Here is a 10,352-nt window from a genome sequence, read left to right as displayed (position 1 = left end):
GCCTGTAATCCCAGCTACTCGGGTGGCTGAGGCAGGAGAATCGCTTGAACCTGGGAGGCGGAGGTTTCAGTGAGCCAAGATCACGCCATTGCACTCCAGCCTGGGCGACAAGAATAAAACTCTTTCTCAAAAAAAAAAAAAATGTATTTTTTTCACGTTCTTAAGACGTTAAAACTGACAGTATAAAAAAGAAACAAATTTAATGAAAATAAAGTCATTGAAAATATGATGTCATAGAGTGAGCGGTAAACTCATATTTTAGTTAAAGAAGTCCACCGGAGTCAGACATTGCTTTTATCTTTAAGCAGAAATAGGAAATGGGTGAAATTCCAAGGCTCTAGCAACTAAAAAAACAAAAAACAAAGCAGGTACTACGAATATAGTTCCAGAAATCAGAGGGGCAAACTTGAAATCATTTAGTCAATTAGCTAATTAATTGAGGCCATCAAGTTAACATGCCTGAAAGACACATGAGATTGAAGATCACATTCCATAAGATATAAAAACAATCTTTGAAAATTCAAGTGTCTTGAAAAACTTCTATTCAAGGATATATTTATTTTGAACGAAAAACTGAATAGGATGCTTACAGTTGAAAAATTTTATATGAGCCTTTATACTAGAAAAAGAGAGTGAGATAATTTTGTGCTTTTTTTCAGTTTAAGATCTTGTCAGAGTAGTATCTCTGAACCGGATTTTCAGTTCAGGTTGCTGTCAACCCTCTGCAGCTACAAAGAATTGGCTATCCTTATTTTTATTTTCCATTGTCATTTTTGTTCACAGGGAAAGCAGACTGGCCCTCCAGAGAAATGGTAATATATACCCACACACATACACATACATCGCTGAAATAGAACCAATTTTATTTACATAATATATAAAATTATATATACTTATATAAAATACATAGTATAATATATAGAGAAAAGGAACCAATTATACATCTGTTTATTCATTTATGGTAAGGAATTAGCACGCTGTTCATCGCTGAAGAGTCTGAGTCAGGTAAGAAAGTAAAGACCTAAGCTTCTGGTAAGAGAATATGATGAAATCTTGATCCTTGTACTGTTTGGAAAGAAAGATGACGTAAGTGTAAATGTCTCTCCAAGCTGAAGTCAGGATCACCGTGGGGTATCACCAGACGAAGGGTACAGAAAATAGGTGATATGGGAGTGATGCCACAGAAGGATCCCTGCAGGCTGGTGTGACCAGGGCTGGCTTCACGAACAAGGGGTCCCGGAGTGATTCAGAGCCAGCCCCAGAGGACCACCTGGTGAAAGAAGGGTTTCCCTTCACACAGAGACAATCTCAGGATGAGTCCTTTAGGATGGCTGTGTATTTCACACTGTCATCCCAGCTGGGAGTCTCAGAAAGTTGGGCACTCTAAAAAAAAAAAAAAAAAGGCAGTGGGGGGCAGGGAGGGGTTGTCCTTTGACTGAGAAATACGTTTCTAGGAGACTAGTCCTTGACATTAAAGGGTTACAGGTTTGGTGGGAATGATCTCTTGCTTGGCATCAAGGCAAGCCTACCGTTGACCCATTCCTCTATGTTGCAGAGAGTACACGGTCCTAGACTTCTTGGAATATAGGGTCAGTGGCTAGCACTCACCCAGCCACACACTCACGAATCCAGGGAAACTAGCTTTTTGTTTCTTTACTTCCCTGTGCCCCGGTTTTCTAGTTGTAGAATGAAAAGGTTGAATTACACATCTTCCAGTGTTCATGTCTTCATTGACTTGAGCATCCAATATTTGTTGAATATCTCTTTTGTGCCATGAGTTATTGTAGGTACTGAGGAATCACACACAGAACAAAACATACAGGGATCCAGACTTACTGAAGCTTTCATCTGGTGATAGACGTAATCAAATAAATATCGGAAATTCTAGTGGTGTTAAAATACAGGGATATTAGAAATATCAGAATACCCAGGAAGGTGCAGAAAGCCCTCTTTGGGGTGTTCATATTGTGACCTAAGGGACGAATATAAGTTAAAGGAAGAGATAGCGGGTGGATGGTGGCAGAGGAGAGACTATTTCAGGCAGAAGAAAGAGTATGCGAGAACCTCCAGACATGAAGTCTAGGGGTGGGGTTGAGGGGAGCCTGTGTTTTCAAGGCACTGATGGAAGGAAGTCAGGAGACACACGAGAAGATCTCTGGGACCATCAGTGGGAGAGACCCCAGTCAGAATGTACAATAGCTGGCTAGGAGGAAGCTATTGGGGTGCAAATGTAAGCTCTTGATTGCCATTCTTCTTTCCTAAGCGCACCATACTGAAGCATAGCATTTGGAGTCAAAAGAATCACGATCAGATCCAGATTCTGCTACTTATCAGGGTGTGACTTCGGGGCAACTCACTCAGTCTCATTTATTTATTTTTGATACATTATAATTGCATACATTTATGGGAAGCATGTGATATTTTGATACATACATACTATCTATAATGATCAAATCAGGGTATTTGGGATATCCATCATCTCAAACATTTATCATATTTTTATGTTGAGAGCATTCCAGATGTTCTCTTCTACATAGTTTGAAATATAGAAAAAGTTATTGTTAACTATAGCCACCCTGGTAAGCTACCAAATACCACAATTTATTCTTTCTAACTGTATTTTTGTACCCATTACCAAACTCTCTTCATTCACTCCTTCTATCTATCTTTTCTAGCCTCTGTTAATCATCATTCTACTCTTTACCTTCCTGAGATCAAATTTTTTAGCTCCCACGCACGAGTGAGAACATGCAATATTTGTCATTTTGAACTTGGCTTATTTCACTTAATATGATGTCCCTCAGGTTCACCCATGTTGCTGCCAATGACCAAATTTCATTCTTTTTATGGCTGAATAATATTCCATTGTGTATTTATACCACATTTTCTTTATCCAGTTATCCAGTGATGGACACTTCAGGTGATTCCCTATCTTGGCTATTGTGAATAATGCTACAATAAGCATAGCAGAGCAGATAGATCTTCCATGTACTTCTATATAGTCCTTTCTTTTGGACATGTATTCAGCAGTGAGATTGCCAGATCATATGGTAGATTTATTTTTAGTTTTTTGTCACTTAGCCTCTTTGAGCCTCAGTTTCCTTATATAGCACAGGTTGATAGCAACATCTACCTTCAGTGACTCTTGAAGGGATTTAGGAAGTTCTCAGCAGCCTCAGCAGGGAGGCTTTGGCAGGAACATGATGTGCTCAGTTTTACTTTACCAGGAATGCTCCTTTACTTGAGGTGGGTGAGGTTCTTGCTCTGAGTCTGTACTCTGAGGTCTGACAGAGCCAGTCATCCTGTCCAGTGCCCGAGTCCTTAGTCCTGTGGAGGGAACATGGCCCTTAGAGGTCACTGGCATCCTGGTGTTTCTGTCTACTCCCTGAGACCCAAGCCCTCCTATCCTGGCTGTTTATACTGTTGTTCATCCCCCCTCCCCGCACCTGTCTTCTCCTGTCTGGTGCCGGCTGCATGTAGAGCACAGCCCATTCTGTGTAGCTCCTCCCCTCCTGGACCACCTCTGGATGGACTCACCCCAGACCCTGAGCTTCCTTGGAATCCCCACCACTGACAGGAGTCCATCACTTTCAGGACAACTTGCTTGTAACTCCTCAAAGTTTTCCCTTACTTCTAACTCCTCTTCTCCCTTTTGCTAAAAGAATGAGCATTGGAATTAGAGGTGCTGTGGAAGGCAATCTAGTTCATTTTTCTTGTTTTCCGTTTTGTTTTGAGATGGAGTCTTGCCCTTGTCACCCAGGCTGGAATGCAGTGGTGTGATCTCGACTCACTGCAACCTCCGCCTCCCATGTTCAAGGGATTCTCCTGCCTCAGCCTCTTGAGTAGCTGGGATTACAGGCGCCTGCCACCACGCTTGGCTAATTTTTGTATATTTTAGTAGAGATGGGGTTTCACCATGTTGGCCAGGCTGGTCTCCAACTCCTGACCTCAGGTGATCCGCCACCTCCCAAAGTGCTGGAAGAGGCTGTTTTGCCTGTTTAGGGCTTACAGTGATGGAGAATCCCCGACAGTAGAACAACCCACCCCACTTTGGATTGGGTTCCCATTTTACCTTGTGATGCTCTAGCCTGGGTACTTCCTAGTACTAACTAGTTGGGGCTCACTGGTCACTCAGGAGCATATTGTTTAATTTCCATATATTTATATATTTTCCAAAATTTCTCTCATTATTGATTTCTAGTTTTATTCCATTGTGGTCAGAGAAGATACTTGATATTATTTTAATGTCTCAAATGTGTTAAGACTTGTTTTGTGGCCTAACGTATGGGTTATCCTTGAGAATGATCCATGTGCTAAGGAGAGGAATGTGAATTCAGCAGCCATTGGAGCAAATGTTCTATAAATATTGATTAGATCCATTTTCTTTGTTGACTTTCTGTCTGGAAGATCTGTCTAATGCTAGTGGGCTGTTGAAGTCTCCAGTATTATTGTATTGGGGTTTATCTCTCTCTTTAGCTCTAAAAATGTTGCTTTATATGTCTGGGTGCTCTGATGTTGGGTGCATACATATTTATAATTGTTATATCCTTTTGCTGAATTGATCCCTTTATCATTATATAGTGACCTTCTTTGTCTCTTTTTATAGTTTTTGTCTTGAAATTTATTTTGTCTAATATAAATATACCCAGTCCTGCTCTTTTCCCATCCCTTTGAGTCTCTGTGTACCTTTATAGATGAAGCATGTTTCTTGTAGGCAACAGATCCCTGAGTCTTGCTTTTTTAATTCATTAAGCCACTCTGTTTTTGACTGGATAGTTTAGTCCGTTTATATTCAATGTTGTTATTGATGAGTAAGGACTTACTGCTGCCATTTTATTATTTGTTTTATAGTTGTTGTGTGGTCTTTTCTTCTTATTTTCCTTCCTTTCTATCTTTTCCTTCTATTTTTTTTTTTTTTCTTTTTTTTTGAGATGGCGTCTCTGTTGCCAGGCTAGAGTGCAGTAGTGCGATCTCGGCACACTGCAATCTCCATTTCCCAGGTTCAAGTGATTCTCCTGCCTCAGTCTCCCAAGTAGCTAGGATTATAGTTGCCCGCCACCATGCCTGGCTAACTTTTGTGTTTTTAGTAGAGACGGAGTTTCACCATGTTGGCCAAGATGGTCTTGATCTCCTGACCTCGTGATCTGCCCACCTCGGCCTCCGAAAGGGCTGGGATTACAAGCATGAGCCACTGCGCCTAGCCCTCCTTCCTTTTTTTTATAATTTCAGTGAAAGTGATTTCCTTTGGTATTATGTTTTAATTTCTTGCTTTTTATTTTTTGTGTATCCATTGCATGTTTTTGGATTTGAGGTTATCATGAGGCTTGCAAATAATGTGTTATAACCTATTATTTTAAACTGATGACAACTTAACATGATTACATAAACAAACAAGCAAGAAGAAAATGAAGAAAAACTTTACACTTTGACTTTGTCCCTCCACCTCACTTTCTAATTTTTTGATGTTTCTATTTATATCTTATTGTACTATCTGTGTCTTATAAAGTTGTTTTAGTAATTATTTTTGATTGGTTCATCTTTAAGTCTTTCTAATTAAGATTAGAATAGTTTACACACCACAATTAATATTCTATGTACTTATCATTAACACTGAGTTTTGTGCCTTCAGCCAGTTTCTTATTGCTCATTAACATCTTTGTCTTCCAGATCGGAGACCACCCTTTAGGATTTCTTGCAGAACAGGTCTAGTGTTAATGAAATCCCTCAGCCAGCTGTTGTTTCTCTAGGAATGTTTTTACTTCTCCTTAGTATTCGAAGGATATTTTCACCAGATATACTCTTCTAGGTAAACTCTGTTTTTTCCTTCAGCACTTTAAATATGTCATGCTACTCTCTCCTACCCTTTTCTCCACTGAAAAGTCTGCTCAGATATGCTGGAGCTTCATTGTGTGTTATTTTTTTCTTTTCTCTTGCTCCTTTTGGGATTCTTTCTTTGATCTTTGGGAGTTTGATTATTAAATGACGTGAGGTAGTCTTCTTTGGGTTAAGTCTGCTTGCTGTTCTATAACCTTCTTGTACTTGGATATTGATATCTTTCTCTAGGTTTAGGATATTCTCTGCTATTATCCCTTTGAATAAACTTTGTATCCTTATCTCTTTACCTCCTCTTTAAGGCCAATCACTCTTAGATTTGCCTTTTTGAGACTATTTTCTAGATCCTGTAGGTATGCTTCATATTCTTTTTTATTCTTTTATTTTTGCCTCCTTTGACTGTGTATTTTCAAATACCCTGTCTTCCAGCTTACTAATTCTTTCTCCTGCTTGATCATTTTTGCTATCAAGAAACTCTGATGTATTCTTTTGCATGTCAATTGCATTTTTCAGCTTCAGAATTGCTACTTCTTTTTATCTATTTGAATCTTTGTTAAATTTATCTGATAGTATTCTGAGTTCCTTCTCAGTGTTACCTTGAATTTCTTTGAGTTTCCTCAAAACAACTCTTTTTTTTTTTTTTTTTTTTTGAGACGGAGTCTCGCTCTGTCACCCAGGCTGGAGTGCAGTGGCCGGAGCTCCGCCTCCCGGGTTCACGCCATTCTCCTGCCTCAGCTTCCTGAGTAGCTGGGACTACAGGCGCCCGCCACCTCGCCCAGCTAGTTTTTTGTATTTTTTAGTAGAGACGGGGTTTCACTGTGTTAGCCAGGATGGTCTCGATCTCCTGACCTCGTGATCAACCCATCTCGGCCTCCCAAAGGGCTGGGATTACAGGCTTGAGCCACTGTGTCCAGCCCAAAACAACTATTTTGAATTCTCTCTCTGAAAGTTCACATATCTCTGTTTCTCCAGGAGTTGTTCCTGGTGACTTATTTAGTTCATTTGGTGAGGTCATATTTTCCTGGATTGTCTTGATGCTTGTGGATGTTTTTCAGTGGCTAAGGATTGAAGGGTTAGATATTTATTGTAGTCTTGCCAGTCTGGTTTGTACCAGGCTTGTCTTCTTCCCTTTGGACCACCAAGTCACCCCTTCCCTGCATCAATGCCTAGTTTGAATTTTGTCTGATATTTTCTCATACATAGATTCAGGTTATGAAGCTGTGGACAGAAGCATGACAGAAACGCAATGTCCTTCTCAGTGTGGTCTATGAGAAGGTACATAATTTATCCCAATATTGGTGATGCTGTTGTTGACCACTTGGGAAAGATGATGTATACTGGTCTGTCTACTGAAGCGATACAGTTTTTTCTTTGTAATGAATAAATATCCCAGGACAATTGTTATTGTGTCTGCCAAATATGATTTTTTTTTTCTGATTCAATCATGCCTTATACATTTATTAGTTGAAATTATATCTGAGGAATTTTTTTATTGTTTATTCATCTGTCCATTTGCGGCAGTATGATATACTTATTTTATCTATGAGTTATAATTCATTCCTATCTTTATATTGTTGCTTGATTTTTCTACTTTGTCACTGGGAACCCCTTGAGTTGGCTTCTCTGTCTTTGGGCTTTCATCAATTTTGGAACACTTTCCTCCTTTCTGGCAGAACAAACGTTCCAGACTCATCTTTTATTTTCTCTGCCCCGAAGTGGAATTATACGTTTCTCCAAAAGGTCTTTATTTCTCTTGGAAGAGAATGCTATTTCAAAGCTGAGGTCTGGTAATTAATAGATGTGCTCATTGCTATCGAGTGGTCATTGCTTCGAGGTGCTCCCAACGGACAGAGCTAAGCTATATGCGTATACACAAATACGCACACCTCCTTCTCCTCCGTCTCTCTCCAGAACCATGCGCTTATAACCATACTTCCAATTCCAGGGCAACATCCTAGGGTTCATTCCAGCCCTTCCCCTTTCCATATTTGTTTGTTTGTTTGTTTGGAGATGGAGTCTCACTCTGTCACCCAGGCTGGAGTACAGTGGCACGATCTTGGCTCATTGCAGTCCCCATCTCCTAGGTTCAAGTGATTCTCCTGCCTCAGTCTCCTGAGTAGCTGGGATTAACAGTGCCCGCCACCACATCCAGCTAATTTTTGTATTTTTAATAGAGATGGGGTTTCACCATATTGGTCAGGCTGGTCTTGAACTCCTGACCTCAAATGTCTACTACCTCAGCCTCCCAAAGTGCTGAGATTACAGGCGTGAGCCACCATGCCCAGCCACCCCTTTCCATATTTGTAACTCCCTTCTGCAACATTAAGCAACCTGGCTCTTATTATGTTATCCATATTATATTTATTTATTTGTTAAATCTTAGAATATACATAAAGTATTTCCATACTACTGTTAAAAATTATAACAAGAGGATAGTATATTTTTTACAGTTAAAGTTTTCTTTATCCTGAACATATATAGTCAAATTACTATGTTCAAGAGTTACCTGGTTTAGATCTCCTTCCTTTTCTTCAGTGTGGTTTGTTATTAATTTGAAATACAGTTAGATTTATTTGTTTCTAGTTGTATTATTTTTGGTTGGTTTTCTTCTATACTTGATTTTATATACATATCTGTTTGTATGACTGTATCAACATCTATACCTATAGCTCCATCTATCTGCCTATATGGTATGTTTTATGATTTTGTAACACATTCCCCTCCCGCTCTCACTGTCTTTCAAATGAGTAACATAACCACACTGAAAGGGGGCAGGGAGAATTAACCTAGGTAATTCTTTTTCTTTTTTTGAAACAGAGTCTCACTCTGTTACCCAGGCTGGAGTGCAATGGCGCGATCTCAGCTCACTACAATCTCCTCTGCCTTCTGGGTTCAAGCAGTTCTCCTGCCTCAGCCTCCCAAGTTATAGGCGCCCGCCACCATGCCTGGCTGATTTTTGTATTTTTAGTAAAGATGGGGTTTCACCATGTTGGCTAGGCTGGTCTTGAACTCCTCACCTTGTGATCTGCCCACCTCAGCCACCCAAAGTGCTGGGATTATAGGCGTGAGCCACTGTGCCCGGCCGGGTTAGTAATTCTAAGACAACTGTAAATATATTCTAAAATTGAACTTTTCTTTTCCAGTCTTTTTCTGGAGGAAGAGCAATAAAGTTCGAGGCCACAGAGATGCTGGTGGGATGGACGTGGTTCGGGATCTCAGCTCTGATCACAACTGCAGCAGCTGCACCCAGAGGACCAGTGCTGGATCCACACTCTGAGGAAGGCAATGGCTGTGCACTTTGGAGCTCATGTTTGCTGGGGATCTGCGGGTGGAGCCGGAGGTATGTCCAGAGCCCGTGGTTTTCTAACATCTGCTGCCCCTTGTTCCCAAACTTCTACCTGCTAGAGGCTCCCAAAGCACTGCGTCTCTCTCTTGGTATCTCCCCATTTCCTGACCAAGTTTAGAATGACCTTCTCATAAAGACTCCAAGAAAAAACTCACGCTGAAATGAGAATGGCCATGGCTTCACACTTTCTCTATGGTCTCGAGAGATGATTCCCTCCAGGCAAGACATCTGAATTTCAGCAGAGGCCTTTTGTGACTTAATTAAAGGAGTATCATTGCAAATATCACAGATTTTTTTTTTTTTTTGATAGATTGGTTAGGTCTCTAGTTCTACCCAAGAAATAGGCAGATAATAACTTCTCATGGAAGAAATCCCAGTACTGCTGGACCACATCCTTCCCCCTTCCAAGAAACTGCTCCTGTGGGGATGCACAGGGCATGGGAAATGACAAAGCTCCAGTTTCTCAAGGGACACCCCAGGGACCTCACACGGAGCCTACCTGGAAAATAAATAAATAGGACAAGTCCAGTGTAGCCCAGAGCTGGAGAACCTAGGATTATTCCAGAGGTCTTGGGGTTAATGAACCGCAATCTCCCATCTGCCATCCTGTTGCAATTGGGGTGCAGCAAAGTTCTGCTGCCACAGAGAGGAACGGGAACCTGGCCGTGTTCCTCGCGCCACAGGGGGACAACCTCTCAGTTCTCAGGCAGCTTTTTAATGTTTATTTCCAATGATGTAGAGGACAGAAGAGGCAACCGGTCATTGTGATGGTGGCTGATGTGGACACAGGCCGGAAGGTAAGCCTCCCAGCTGGGCTGGGACACAAGTCCCGGGAGAGCCTCGGTTCAACACAGAAATTGTGCTGAGAGAATATGAAAGTACCTAAGACATGTTCTCCATCTCCAAGAGTCAAAGTCAAATAGGGAATAAAGACCTAATGATTTGATACCAAAAATATAATGAAATCTTGACACTTGCACTTTTGGGGAGGAAGGACTATGTAAGTCTAAAAGTCTTTTCAACCCAAAGACAAGAGATTCCCGAGGCAGTTTATGGAGTCAGCAAATGAAATCTTGACACTTGCAGCACTTTGGGAGGCCGAGGTGGGTGGATCACGAGGTCAGGAGTTCAAGACCAGCCTGGCCAAGATGATGAAACCCCATCTCTACTAAAA

This window comes from Mandrillus leucophaeus, unplaced genomic scaffold (genome assembly GCF_000951045.1).
Source record: "Mandrillus leucophaeus isolate KB7577 unplaced genomic scaffold, Mleu.le_1.0 Scaffold653, whole genome shotgun sequence".
Lineage (NCBI taxonomy): Eukaryota > Metazoa > Chordata > Mammalia > Primates > Cercopithecidae > Mandrillus > Mandrillus leucophaeus.
The sequence above is the reverse complement of the archived record's forward strand: the minus strand, read 5'-3'. Positions refer to the sequence as shown.